This window comes from Rhinolophus ferrumequinum, chromosome 17 (genome assembly GCF_004115265.2).
Source record: "Rhinolophus ferrumequinum isolate MPI-CBG mRhiFer1 chromosome 17, mRhiFer1_v1.p, whole genome shotgun sequence".
In the NCBI taxonomy this organism is placed as follows: domain Eukaryota; kingdom Metazoa; phylum Chordata; class Mammalia; order Chiroptera; family Rhinolophidae; genus Rhinolophus; species Rhinolophus ferrumequinum.
Window position 1 is genome coordinate 45,113,474 of NC_046300.1, and position 12,518 is coordinate 45,125,991.

At 45.9% G+C, this 12,518-nt stretch overlaps 1 protein-coding gene across 1 annotated transcript in view; it reads right to left on the bottom strand.

The window, feature by feature from the left end:
* LMCD1 (LIM and cysteine rich domains 1) overlaps positions 1 to 12,518 on the bottom strand; it is a 57,763-nt gene that overhangs the window by 3,526 nt on the left and 41,719 nt on the right. The window lies entirely within an intron of this gene.

Genomic DNA, 12,518 nt, shown 5'->3' on the forward strand with positions numbered 1-12,518 from the left:
GAAAATAAGACCTACCCTGAAAATACGCCCCAGATGGATACATTTACGTTATGACGATGTTCCAGAAGAAGATGACATGCCTGTATTTGAATAAATGTAGATTGTTGTACATGAAAAAAATAAGATATCCCCTGAAAATATTCCTCAATGTGTCTTCTGGAGAAAAAAATATAAGACCCAGTCTTATTTTTGGGGAAACACGGTACATATGTTATTATTCACTAAAGTCTAAACTTTATTCAGATGTTTTTACATTTTACCTAATGCCCTTTTTTTGTTCTAGGATTCCACCCAGGAAACCACATTACATTTAGTTGTCATGTCTCCTTAGGCTCCTCTTGGCTATGACAGTTTCTCAGACTTTCCTTGTTTTTGATGACTGACAGTTTGGAGGAGCGCTGGTCAGATATTTTGTAGACTATCCCTCGATTGGGATTTGTATGATGTTATTATCATGATTAAATTGGGAGGAAAACCACAGAGAGGTAAATTGTTATCCTCATGACGTCCTCCTCAGAGTACATACTCGGTCCCTAAAATCTTTTGAGTCGTTTTGGTGTTATCTCCTCTTCAAATCTCTGATGGTGACCACAGTGATAACAGCTGTCATTTCCTTAGGGCAGGTCTACATCTAGCACTCTGCTCAGGATCTTGCACTCATTTCTGATCCCTCTTACCAGAACCCTAGGGAGTTACTTTCCCTTCTAGTTATCTCCCTTTTGGAATCATTATTTTCCCCAAGATATGGCAGAACTGAGGTTCCGAGAGATTCAGAGACTGCTTGGTAACGTACAGCTGATAGGAGGCAAAGCTGGGATTTGAACACTGACCAAGCCTGCCCCAAAGCTAAGGTTCATTCTACTATACCAAGTGGCCTTTCAATCAGGTGTTGGCAAACTATGGTTGTGGCCAAATGCCGCCATGGCCTGTTCTTGTAGAACCCACCAGTTGAGAATGGACTTGACGTTTGAATTCCAATTCAGTGAAATGTTTTCTGCCCCAAAATAATTCCGGTTTTCTCATTAGCAGACCTGTGGTATGCACTAAATCGTGTGTCCCCCAAATTCCTATGTTGAGGCCCTAACCCTAATGTGACTGTATTTAAAGATGGGGCCTTTCTGGAGGTAACCAAAGTTAAACAAGGGGGTAAAGGCGGGGCCCTAATCAGACAGAACTGGCATCCCTATTAGAAGAGAGACCAGAGATTAAGCAGTTTTCTTTCTTTCTCTCTCTCCCTGCATGTTCACAGAGGAAAGGCCGTGTGAGGACACAGTGAGAAGGCAGCCATCTGAAATACAGGAAGAGAGGCCTCACCAAAACCCAACCCTCCCAGCACCTTGATCTTGGACTCCAGCCTCCAGAAATGTGAGAAAATAAATTTCTGTTGTTTACACCACCTGGTCTATAGTATTCTCAGTTCCTAGTTATGGCAGCCCAAACCGACTAATACAACCTGTATCACAAAATCTTGTGCTTGCTTATATTTTTATACAGTTGACCCTTGAACAACATGGGTTTAGACTGCAGGGGATCCATGCAGTTTAAACCTGTGGTGTTCAAGGGTCAGCTCTATTTTGAATATAATAAAAATAAAACATAAAATAAAATAAAAAAATAAAACTTAAAAAGTTGTGAAAATTTGTTTTCTCTCTTGTTACATAAAGTACCAATGTGATATCACTGATTTTGGCTCTTGGCCCACAACCCCTGAAATATTGACCGCCTGGCTTTCCACAGCAGATGTTTGCTGACTCTGTCTTTAGATGAGAACTCCATCTTACTAAGCACCACTTACCAATTATGTGTCAACCCAAATCAAAACAGTTATTGGTTAGCCATATAAAGATGAGTAGGCATATGTTAAGAGCCTAAACACGTAGTTGTCTTAATTTAAATACTTTAATTACATACTTAGTATACTCCTGTATACGAAGAGGGAATAAAAATTAAGATGGTCAAAACTGGGGCAAGAAAACCAAGTGACAAAGAATGTCCATGTACTGATAGCAGTCCCTAAGCATAGTGGCTGTTGAATGAATGTCTAAAGAACGTATTTGGTTAATTGATCCTGACTGCCTGATGATGTGCCTTAGAACTTGCCCAATTTGTGGTTTCAGTTATGCCCACAAGAACGACTGGTGTGAAAAATCCCATGTCTCTGCACATGGCTGAGTCCCTGGAATCCATCAGAGGGTCTGAACCAAAAAGTAAGTGATGAGTCAGCATTCATCTCCCCCACCCCCATCTCTTTAGCATACCTTGTTCGTGTAAACTATTTGGCAAGGGCTGTTGGAGTACCAAGCGAGCTTTCTGTCTGGCTTTCTAACTTTTACGGAATGAAATTTCCAGTCCTTTTCTTCCCACACAGAGGGACGTACTGTCGATCCACCACAGCTGGTCAGTTATCACCATGATATATCAGTGGGGCTCCTGACTCCACATTTCCAGATGTTTGCTTAACATGCAAGTAGGAAAGAGGGAGGGGTAGAAATGTGTCTGGATATGTCTGGGGGCAGGCACCCTCGACCCACAGGGGAAACTACAGGGATATGAGGTCAGAAAGGCAGTTTGGGGGTGATCATGGGTGGCTTTGAATCCAGGCTAGAGGTGAGGATTTCCTTCTGGAGGTCATAGGGAGCCATTAACGGTTCTGGAGGTGAAGAGAGTAGTTCTGGTTTGCACTGTAGGGAGATAATTTCGGCGGCTGCATGGCGGATGGAAGAGATTTGAGCTCACAGACCACAGAGCTTGGTCTCAATTTCTCAGCTATCTGAAAGTCCTTTGTCAAGGGCCTCTCTGAGGCGTGCCTCTTCCCTCATTGTTTCCCCAGAATTCCTGGCTCTTGGCCTGTTACTACCAGTAGCCAGCCCTTTTAAGTAAACAGTGTCACTGCCATTTTATGAAAACAAGATGTCTGGGTAATAAGCCCTGTCAACATGTGTCAGAAACTAATTTCCTCTTCTTGCCTCTGAGCTGTTTTCTGTGCCCCTTTCCCTGTCATCTCAAAGAATGATAGATCTGACCGTGTCCTGGCTCTGTCAGCCTGGTGGCCTCTCAGCCACGAGGGCCAGGCTGGCAACCAGGAGGCAGAATGCCTAGCCTGCTTGGGTCCTATGACCCTGGCCTGGCTTTTCTCTGCACAAACTTATTTCTTACAATCCTTGGTACTGAGGTTTACAATTTCAAAATTGCAGTGGGTGGTTGAGAGTGGGGCTAGCTGTGTGACCTTAGGTAAGTTACCCAATCTCTCTGTGCCTTAGTTTTCATTACCCGTCAAATGGGGCTACTAATACCGTGTTTCCCCGAAAATAAGACCTAGCCAGACAAGCAGCTCTAATGCGTCTTTTGGAGCAAAAATTAATATAAGAGCTGGTATTATATTATATTATATTAGACCTGGTCTTACATTATATCATATTATATAAGACCCGGTCTTATATTATAGTAAAATAAGACCAGGTCTTATATTAATTTTTGCTCCAAACGACACATTAGAGCTGATGGTCCGGCTAGGTCTTATTTTCGGAGAAACAGGGTAATAATACTAACAACATTTTAGGGTTGTTGCGTAGATTAAATGAGATAATAGAGTTAATGGCCTTTATAAGGGCTCAGTAGTATTAGCTAAAGTCTCCTGTTATTCCCTACCCCAGCCCTCCTTATACACGAGAAACCTGAGGCTCAGAGGAGTTAAACCACTGTCACAAGATGACAAAGACATGTTAGAGGCGGGATTTGCATTTGGTTTGGAGGCCCGGGGTTCCTTTCTGTAATACTGGGACCGGGTAGGTTGGCCATGAGTTATGCGAGTTTCATCGTCTGTCACTACCCCAGACGCAGCTACAATCACTGCCTGGCTCGGCGGGCCTGCTCCTCTCCCTCTCCAACCCCACTCCCTCTAAGACAGTGATTCTCAGACTTGATTCTGCCCCAGCATCCCCCAAAACCGACTGCTGGGCCCCAGCCCCAGAATGTCTGGTTCAGTAGGTCTGGGATGGGGCGCGGGAATTTGCAGGTTCCCACGGGATACTTACTGGTGTGGCCAGGAAAGCACACTTTGAGAACCACTGGCATACGGTGTTTAAAAATGACCTTATATACAAGCGCAGCGACAATGATGTCACCAATTTGATGTGGTTACAGCCGAAGCCAGTTGGAATTCCTGGGATGCTTACATTCTAAACTATTTAAAAGAAAGCCCCATGTGGTCATTCTTAGGCTACTGCGCCTGTGAAGGGGAAAGTGTCCTTAAGCAGAAGACTTTTGGGAAACTCATAGACACAGACAAGAGTTTAGTGGTTACCAGAGGGTAAGGGGGGAGGGGGTGGGAGATGAGGGTAAAGGGGGATCAAGTATATGGTGATGGAAGGAGAACTGACTCTGGGTGGGGAACATACAATGGGATTTCTAGATGATGTATTACAGAACTGTACATCTGAAATCTATGTAACTTTACTAACAATTATCACCCCAATAAACTTTAATTAAAAAGAAAGGCATAGAGAAGAACATTGATCATCAGCATATTGGTTGGTTCTTATTCATACTTACAACTGTCTAAATTCAGAACTTGATCATGAGATTCTTTCCAACATTTGCCATACAACTTAGTTTGTAGACTTTTTCCCCCTGGGGGGAGGAGGTGAGGCAAAGACCTGTCATCCGTAGAATAAAGGTGAAGCTTCTCCCTGTGCCACTGAAGTTTGGCTCTCTCCTTGTTCAAATGGTGAGCGATTCTTAATGAAAAGGGTCTAAATGAAAGAGTTGGGGAATTCTGTACTTTGGGCCTTTGTAATGTATGAAAACACTTGCTTTGAGAAAGCTGAGGAACGTTTTAGATTCAGCTGTCTCAGGTGCTAAAACCCTGCAGTGTTGGAGTTCCGTCAGTGTGTGGAAATGATGTTGCAAATTTTTAGACCCTTCTCCAACCAGTGGGGTAACTAAGTGCCTTCCTTTGAATGGGATCCCACCTTAATGGCTTGCTTCTATCGAATGGAAGGTTTGCTACAGATCCTCGAGGAAGGTCATAAAAGGCTACACAACCTCCACAGGGCTCCCTCTCTCAGTACACACACCCTGGCCCTGGGCAGGCAGGCAAGAAGTCCCGAGGTCTCTATGCTAGGGCAACTGAGTGCAGAAAACAGAGAAACTCCTGCTGGTCCCACCCCAGGCCATCTGCGTCTTCCCAGCAATAAGGCCAGACGTGCGAGTGAAGGAGCTTCAGAAGGTTCCAGCCCCCAGCTTGTGAACTGCTCCAAATAATGCCACTTGGACAGAGATAAGATATCCCCACAGAGCCCTGCCCAAATTGCTGATTTGTGAGCAAAACAGATGTTACTGTTTTAAGCCTCTACATCTTGGGCTGGTTTGATAGACAGCATTAGGTAACTGGAACATCAAATGCGGGTACGTGGAATTATTAAGACTTCTGAAATGGAAGTCATCAAGACACAAAGTGTTTTAGGCAATGGTAAATTAAGGACAGTGGCCAAGGGTTACACAGCCAAAGAGCTGTCTCTAAGGACTGTGTTGGCCTTCAGAGAGGGATCAGCAGATATGGAGAACCCTCTAAACCAGCAATAATCTCTCCGTCAGGGTTGCCAGAAGTTCTGTTCCAATCCTGTTGTCTCTTCTGGAAGGCTCTTATCCAAAGGCCTACCCAGTCTAAACCCAGAGTGCCTTGTGAAATCTAAACCCAGAGTGCCTTGTGAAAATCTCACTATTACAATACAGTAAATATTAACACAAGGGCCTTGAATTAAGGCGCTGAGTTCTTTCCAATACAAATACTCAACAATTTATTTATAAACAGCATCTCTTCATTTCCTCTTATGGTGATTATTCACCATCTTTGCTTTGCAGCCTTATGTATCCCAGAGTTTTTTTCTTTTTTTAATTCCTTTTCTGGCCCAGTGTCATTTCTGGCATCCTTAGCCTCTTGGGTTCTCTTCCCCTACACTGTCATCTTCCTGAGGCTCCTGATGGTGCAGGATGGGCAGTCTGGGCCAATGGTTAGGTCCATGGCCTTTGGAAGGAGGGCTACACCACGGCTTCATCACTGGTCAGACAAGTCACCCACCTCTCTGAGCCTCAGTTTCCTCATCTGAAACATGTGGCAGGCCACGGCTTGTGGGAAATGCTTTACACGTGGAGGTCAACTGTCGTTGGCCAACCACTTCGCGTCACGCTTCTTCTAGGGGCAAGCTATCCAATATGGGGCTCGCTGTCATGCAAAGTAAAACGCTAAGCATTTCTAACTGAATCTTCCTCAGTGGGTATCTGGTGAAGGGCAAAGGTGGAGACAGGACGTGTTCATAAATGCTATGCTTGTAAGAGAGAACGCCAACCGGGGGTGTTCTCGAATCCAGCTTTGTGTAGGATGTGGGCAACGAGTGACTTTCTGCAAAAGGAGGCTGTTGAGTGGGGAAAAGCCTTACATCTGGGCATGGCCGAGCGGCGGCCTCACACGGTGCCTCCAGCAAGGGGCTCTGGCAATGGGAGCATCTATTATTTGGAATCTTTGTGGGGCTTGGGGCGAGGCAGGCCTGAGTCCCAGTTCTGGCTTAATCGCTCACCAGCTAGCTGACTAGACAATGGCCTTAAGTCTGTTTTCTCACATTTTTTTTTTGTCTGTGACTCAGAGCAGGAAATACATTTTATGGCCTGACCTAGCATATAGACACACGCACACATACACAGTTTCCAGAAGAATATTTACCACCCTTGAAGCACTGTTTGTTTTCTTTTTAAATTAAAAAGGAATTCTCATTGTAATTCACTAAAAGGATTTACTATCCACTGAAGGGTTGTGACCTGAAGTTTGAAAATAATGTCTAACTTTGCTAAAAACTTCTCTTAATGTCCTAGCCTTTAAAAGGGGGGATAATATATGAGGTATGATAATTAAGTTTGCGAACTCATGCTAGAAAAAGTGCTACATACCTCATTGCTGAATATCACTATGGTCACCTTTGATGTACTCCCTTTGGGAAGCTATGCACCGATGCCAGTGCCTAGTCCACCCTTCAAAGCAATTTTGGAACTCTTTTTCTGGAAGGGCCATCAGAGCTGTCGTATTACCCCTTGATGTCCTGAATGTCATCCAAATGTCTTCCTTTCAATATTTCCTTTATCTTCGGGTAAAGAAAGAAGTCTTGGGGGCCAGATCAGGTGAGTAGGGAGGGCGTTCCGATACAGTGATTTGTTTACTGGCTAAAAACTCCCTCACAGACAGTGCCGTGTGAGCTGGTGCAGTGTCGTGATGCAAGAGCCATGAAGTGTTGGCGAAAAGTTCAGGTCGTCTAACTTTTTCACGCAGGCTTTTCAGCACTTCCAAATAGTAAACTTGGTTAACAGTTTGTCTAGTTGGGACAAATTCATAACGAATAATCCCTCTGATATCAAAAAAAGGATAGCAACATCGTGGAAACAAGTTTGCGAACGTAATTGTCAGACCTCGTACCTTAGAGTATAAATCTTAGAATTAAATAAAATGACAGTATGAAGCCTCTGGCTAATGCCTGGCACAACCTAGGTGATCAGTGCATGGCAGATGACATCATCATCATCCCCATCATTCATTAACCCATAATAGCAAAATACAATTGGGTAAAACCAAAGTAATTCATAAAAAGCTAAAAATATTTTTTATGGTTCTTCTAGTCCTGGGGTCAGCAAACTACATCCATGGGCTAAATCCAGTCTACTGCCTGTGTCTGCAAATAAAGTTTTATTGGAACACAGCCATGGTCATCTGTTTAGATACTGTCGGTGGCTGCGTTAGTGCCACAAGGACAGAGGCGAGTAGTTATGACAGACCGTATGGCTGCAAGGTCTAAAAGTATTTGTTCTCTTCCTTTTACAGTAAAAGTTTGCCAAACCCTGTTTTAGTCAATGGAATATTATGCAGTCTACTTCAGAAAGAAAAAAAAAGAAAAAACATGCTTGTGAAGCCTATGTGGCAACGTGGAAAAGTATTTATAGTGTAAAAAGTGGGATAAAGGGAATTTTCTGTGGGAAAAAAAAAATCTCCTTTCATATTATTAAAATATTTCCACCATAAAGAAGGAGGGAGGCAGATGCAAGAAGCCTGGTAACCGTGGTGAATTTTCAGGGCTGCTTCTCTAAGCCTCTTACCCTCCTGTCCCTGAGCTCAGATGGGCACAAAGCATGGGGGTGAGGCAGTGGTTTCAAATTCCCAGAGAAGGGCTGGCAGGAAAGCCAGGCTGCCGAGCCCACAAGCCAAACATCTGCTCAGACAAAGGTTTGGAAGTCCCTTGCCCACAAATATGTCTCTTGTTGGGGCTGGAGTGGGGCTGAGCCGCCAGCTGCTGTAAGTTTCCATCTGAGAGGCAGACCTCAGTGGTTGGGTGGGGACCCAGGCCTCCAGTCCCCCCTCTGTGCATTCTTATGGGGAAAGGGGACCAGATTAACAGATCTTTGATTCAAGGAATGTCATCACTTCTGTTGATCTATTCTCCTTCTCCTACTCACTCTCTTTGGTGCCATCTCTTGACCTGAAAAAGGGGATGGTGTGTGGAAGAGGCTGGCCAGGGGGTTCCGGCAGGGGTGATCAATACCAAAGGGTGGAGATTCCATTCTATGGTATGTTCTGGCGTTCTTTCCCCTTTCTTCAGTTACAAATTTGGGGTGTAGGGAAGGGCGGAAATGCCTGGGCAAAATGACCATGGCCAAGAAATCCGTATATTCAGTTTCTGAGAGAATATCCAGTAAGCTCTCTGAACGCAGGGAAATGGTTTGGTGGAGCTGTTCGCAATCAGAGCACTAAGGGCAATGCCCCAGGGATGCAGGTGCCCACAGGTTCCACCCAGGTGGGAGAGGTGGGGAGCGGAGGGCCTGGGAGGTGGGTCTAGGGCTTCACCATTCTGGTGTGAAAGGGTCCAGGTTGCTGGAGTTGGCAGCTCCCTGGCCACAGAAACTTTTGAAGGCCCCAAGGCCCATGGTGGATGGGACTGGGGTGGGGCAGGCAAATCCTTCAGTTGTTCTTGGCACGAAGACCAGAGGCCCCCCAAATTCTCCACTGTGCTGGGCTGTGAATTACTCCAAACATGGCCATTCACCACAGCAAACCTAAACACATACCCCCTTGCATGGTTGTACCCACCCTGCTGGGTCCCACCCAGGACTGCTCAGACTCCACAAAACTATGACACAGAAGGACCTGGGATGGAATCCCAACGCTCCCTCATCAGCAAGTTAATCTCCCTGTGCCTCTCAGGCTCTGCATCTGTGAAATGGACATATTTCTCTTGCCCATCCTCTCTTGCTGGGTGTTAGTGGGATTCAAAGAGATGAATGGGTCTGCTGTGCAGTAACAGTTCCCTCCCCTCCACGCACACACAGTGGGACAAGTGAGGGCAGGAGAGGGAGGCTAAATATTTTGGGTTTTTAATTGGCCTCACTGACTTAAAGGGTATGCTTTGGGAGGGACGGGGGGTGAGTTTGTGTCTGGGATTTTTCTGCCGTGGTGTTCCCTCATGAAGAAGGATTATGCTGAAGGCATTTTACACATGGCGTCCTGCCTCTCCTAACCTCAGTGTAATCATAACACTTTCAGAGGACTGAAAGTCCGTGTGGGCAGTCGGCGTGGGCAGCCACAGCTCTTGGGTTCATTCTCAGATGTGCCACAGCTAATTTTAGGTCTCCCTGTCCTGTCGGGGGCGGGGGAGGGGCTGTGTAAAGGCCTAGGAGCTGAAAGCTGGGGGTCGCGTGCAGATCTGCTAACTTTGCTCAGACCCGCATAACTAGACAGCCCTCGCCCCTAGGAGGGGTCGCGTTCAGACAGCGCTCTTCCCCCCGCCCTCCCACAAACCGGCTGGCTGGCTGTTATCTGGCTTCTCTCAGAACTCAGCCTGTGGGTGGGAATTCCACACAGGCGAGTTGGAAAAGACTTTTGGCAATAATGTTCCTCTGGTCTGGATAACCCTTTCCTCTGAGGACAGTTTGGTGGAAGGGTCTGGGGAGGGCTCGGCAGCCTGACCCTACTTGCCCCGGGCTGAGCCCCTCCCAAGGTCTCTGGAGAAGGACATGACTGCAACAGGCTGAGCTGCAGCACAGTGGGGCCAAGTGAGCTCACAGGAGAACTGCCCTCCAGTGCAGGCTGAGCACAGCTTAGAGGAAAGTGGGAGCTCATGGTCTCAGATTGCTGCGTGTCCAAGACATGGGTGGCTGAGGCTGGGGATACAGCGATGTGTTAGATTCTGTGCCTGTGTTTCCAGAACTCAAAGGATGTGCTGTGCAGCGTTCACAAAGGTGGACCCCTAAATCAGGAGGCCAAATAAACCTAGAAAATGCCTGGGTTATCATTTTCTGGACCCTCACCACAGACCAAATCGGTGATATAATTTTTGCTGAGCTTATATGTAAGGTGATTTTTCACATTCTTTACCGTTGGTTCTCAAAGTGTGGCCCCCAGGCCAGTATCAGCATCAACCTGGATACCTATTAGAAATGCAGTTTCTCAGGTCCTACCTATACCTTCTAAGTAGGGAACTCCAAATTTGAACAAGCCTTCCAGGAGATACTAGTTTGAGAACCACTGCTTTAGCCTACTAAAAGCTCTGAGAAGTCCTGCTGTAAAGAAACTCATTTTGTTCACTCTAATGTCTCCTAAACTTACACGGCCATATGACCCTTTTATGGCTTAATATCCATTAGCTTTGTGAGGAATAAGCTTTGGGAAACAGAGAAGATGGCCTAGAGGTCTGACAGAGGTTGGTTCAAATCCCACAGCCTTTTCTCACATCTCTGGGTGGTTAGGAGCTTGGAATCAGACGCTGCAGAACTTAGCACTGCCCTTGGTCCACAGCACGCACACTAACTTGTAGCTGGTGCGAACAAGAACCATCACTAGTAGAGTGATAAACCCTAACATACAAGGTGTTACCAGTATGGTTCCGGTGTAATAGTTTCAACCTGTCCTTCATTATGCCTCCATTTTATTCATAAATCTCTGTTTGGATTGGAGGTGTCAGGGGGAGTCCTACAATTTCCTCCCCACACCCGGGTTCTCAAGATGAATGCCCTCACCACTTCTAGAAAAGTTCATTGCCCTCATCAGGGGAGCAAAAATCAGAGTTCGCGCCTGACTCGTGGCTCTGGTAACTGTCCTACACTGCCCTTTTATGAGAATCAAGAGGAGCCCAGCACTCAGGATGGCCAGCACCCCCATCCACGCACTGGGGTACGGCTGAGCAGTTCAGGGAGTATAGCCTGTGTCTGCACCTCATAGGTGTGTGGCCTGGCAGGCTATCCAGCTACCTTTACAGGATTTGCTCCCCGGCTCCGAGGAGACAAAGAAGGAGTTAAATAAGAGCATCTAGTCTCCTTTCTTCCTGAAACAGACAACAAGCCGGGCTTTGTGACTCTAGAAAGAGTACTGGATCTATGTTTTTCTGCTTAGAAACTGTGGGACCTCAGAAATGTTACCTATCACCTATGAATCTCTGATTCCTTATTTGTCAAGAGGGGTTGGTGGAATTCACCCCACCAGGCAACTGTGTGAATTAAGAAAAAGACCCTGAAAGGGTAAGCACACTATTTGGCACAGAGCAGGTGCTTAGTAAATTGACCTTGAGAGCTTATCATCCTCCTAGGCAAAATGGCCATCCAAATTGTCCCCATTGTTCCAGGCTCAATTTGTTCGAACATTCATTTATTCATTCATTCATGGACCACATATTTATTGAGCACCTACTATCTCTATCGAAGGCACCTGCTGCAGATACAGAGATGAGCAAGACAAGACCTCAGCATCTACAGAGGGTGACAGACATGAAGCCACTAGTTACATAATCACTTACCAAATTTAGACTGGGGTTCAGGTAAGGAAGGAGAAGGCTGTCTTCCCCAGCCAGCCCCAGGCCAATCAATATTGGCTTCCTTTGGAGTCTTTACCTTATTTTCCTTCTGTGGAATTTGCCATTCACTGTCTGGTCTTGTTTAAATGCTTCCTAAGTGCCAGCACTATTTCCTAAAATTGACTGTAGGCAGGGCTGTGGGACCTCAGGCCACCTTTGTCCCATTTCCACACTGAACAAAATGTGGGGCTGAGTCGAAGATAAAATACGTTCTCAGATCAGCATCTCTCTCTTGGGAATGGCAACTGGGAAATGTCACAACGACTTAAAGAAGTTGCTTTCTCACTTGGAATTACACAGCCTTTGTACTTTAAGGACAGACAGCTATTTGAGGGTGGAGAGAAGGCAGGGCTGGGGAGGAGATGAGTTTATAAAACATGGTCCCTGGATCTAATTTTTTAAAAAGTCCCCGGGGCATGTATTCTTCCTGAGAAATGGGTCTTTTCAACATCATGGCCAACTTTGTGGTAGAGAAAATAAGTTTTGTTCTTTTGTGTTAGAGTTCTCAGATAAACAGTGTGAGGCCCTCGTTCACCGGATGGCACAATCCCAAATGGGGGTCGGAGATGCAGGATGCGAATTTGGGATCCCAAGTTTAAGTCACCGCAGGGAAGAAAGAGGCCAGCCTTCTCTGGATGT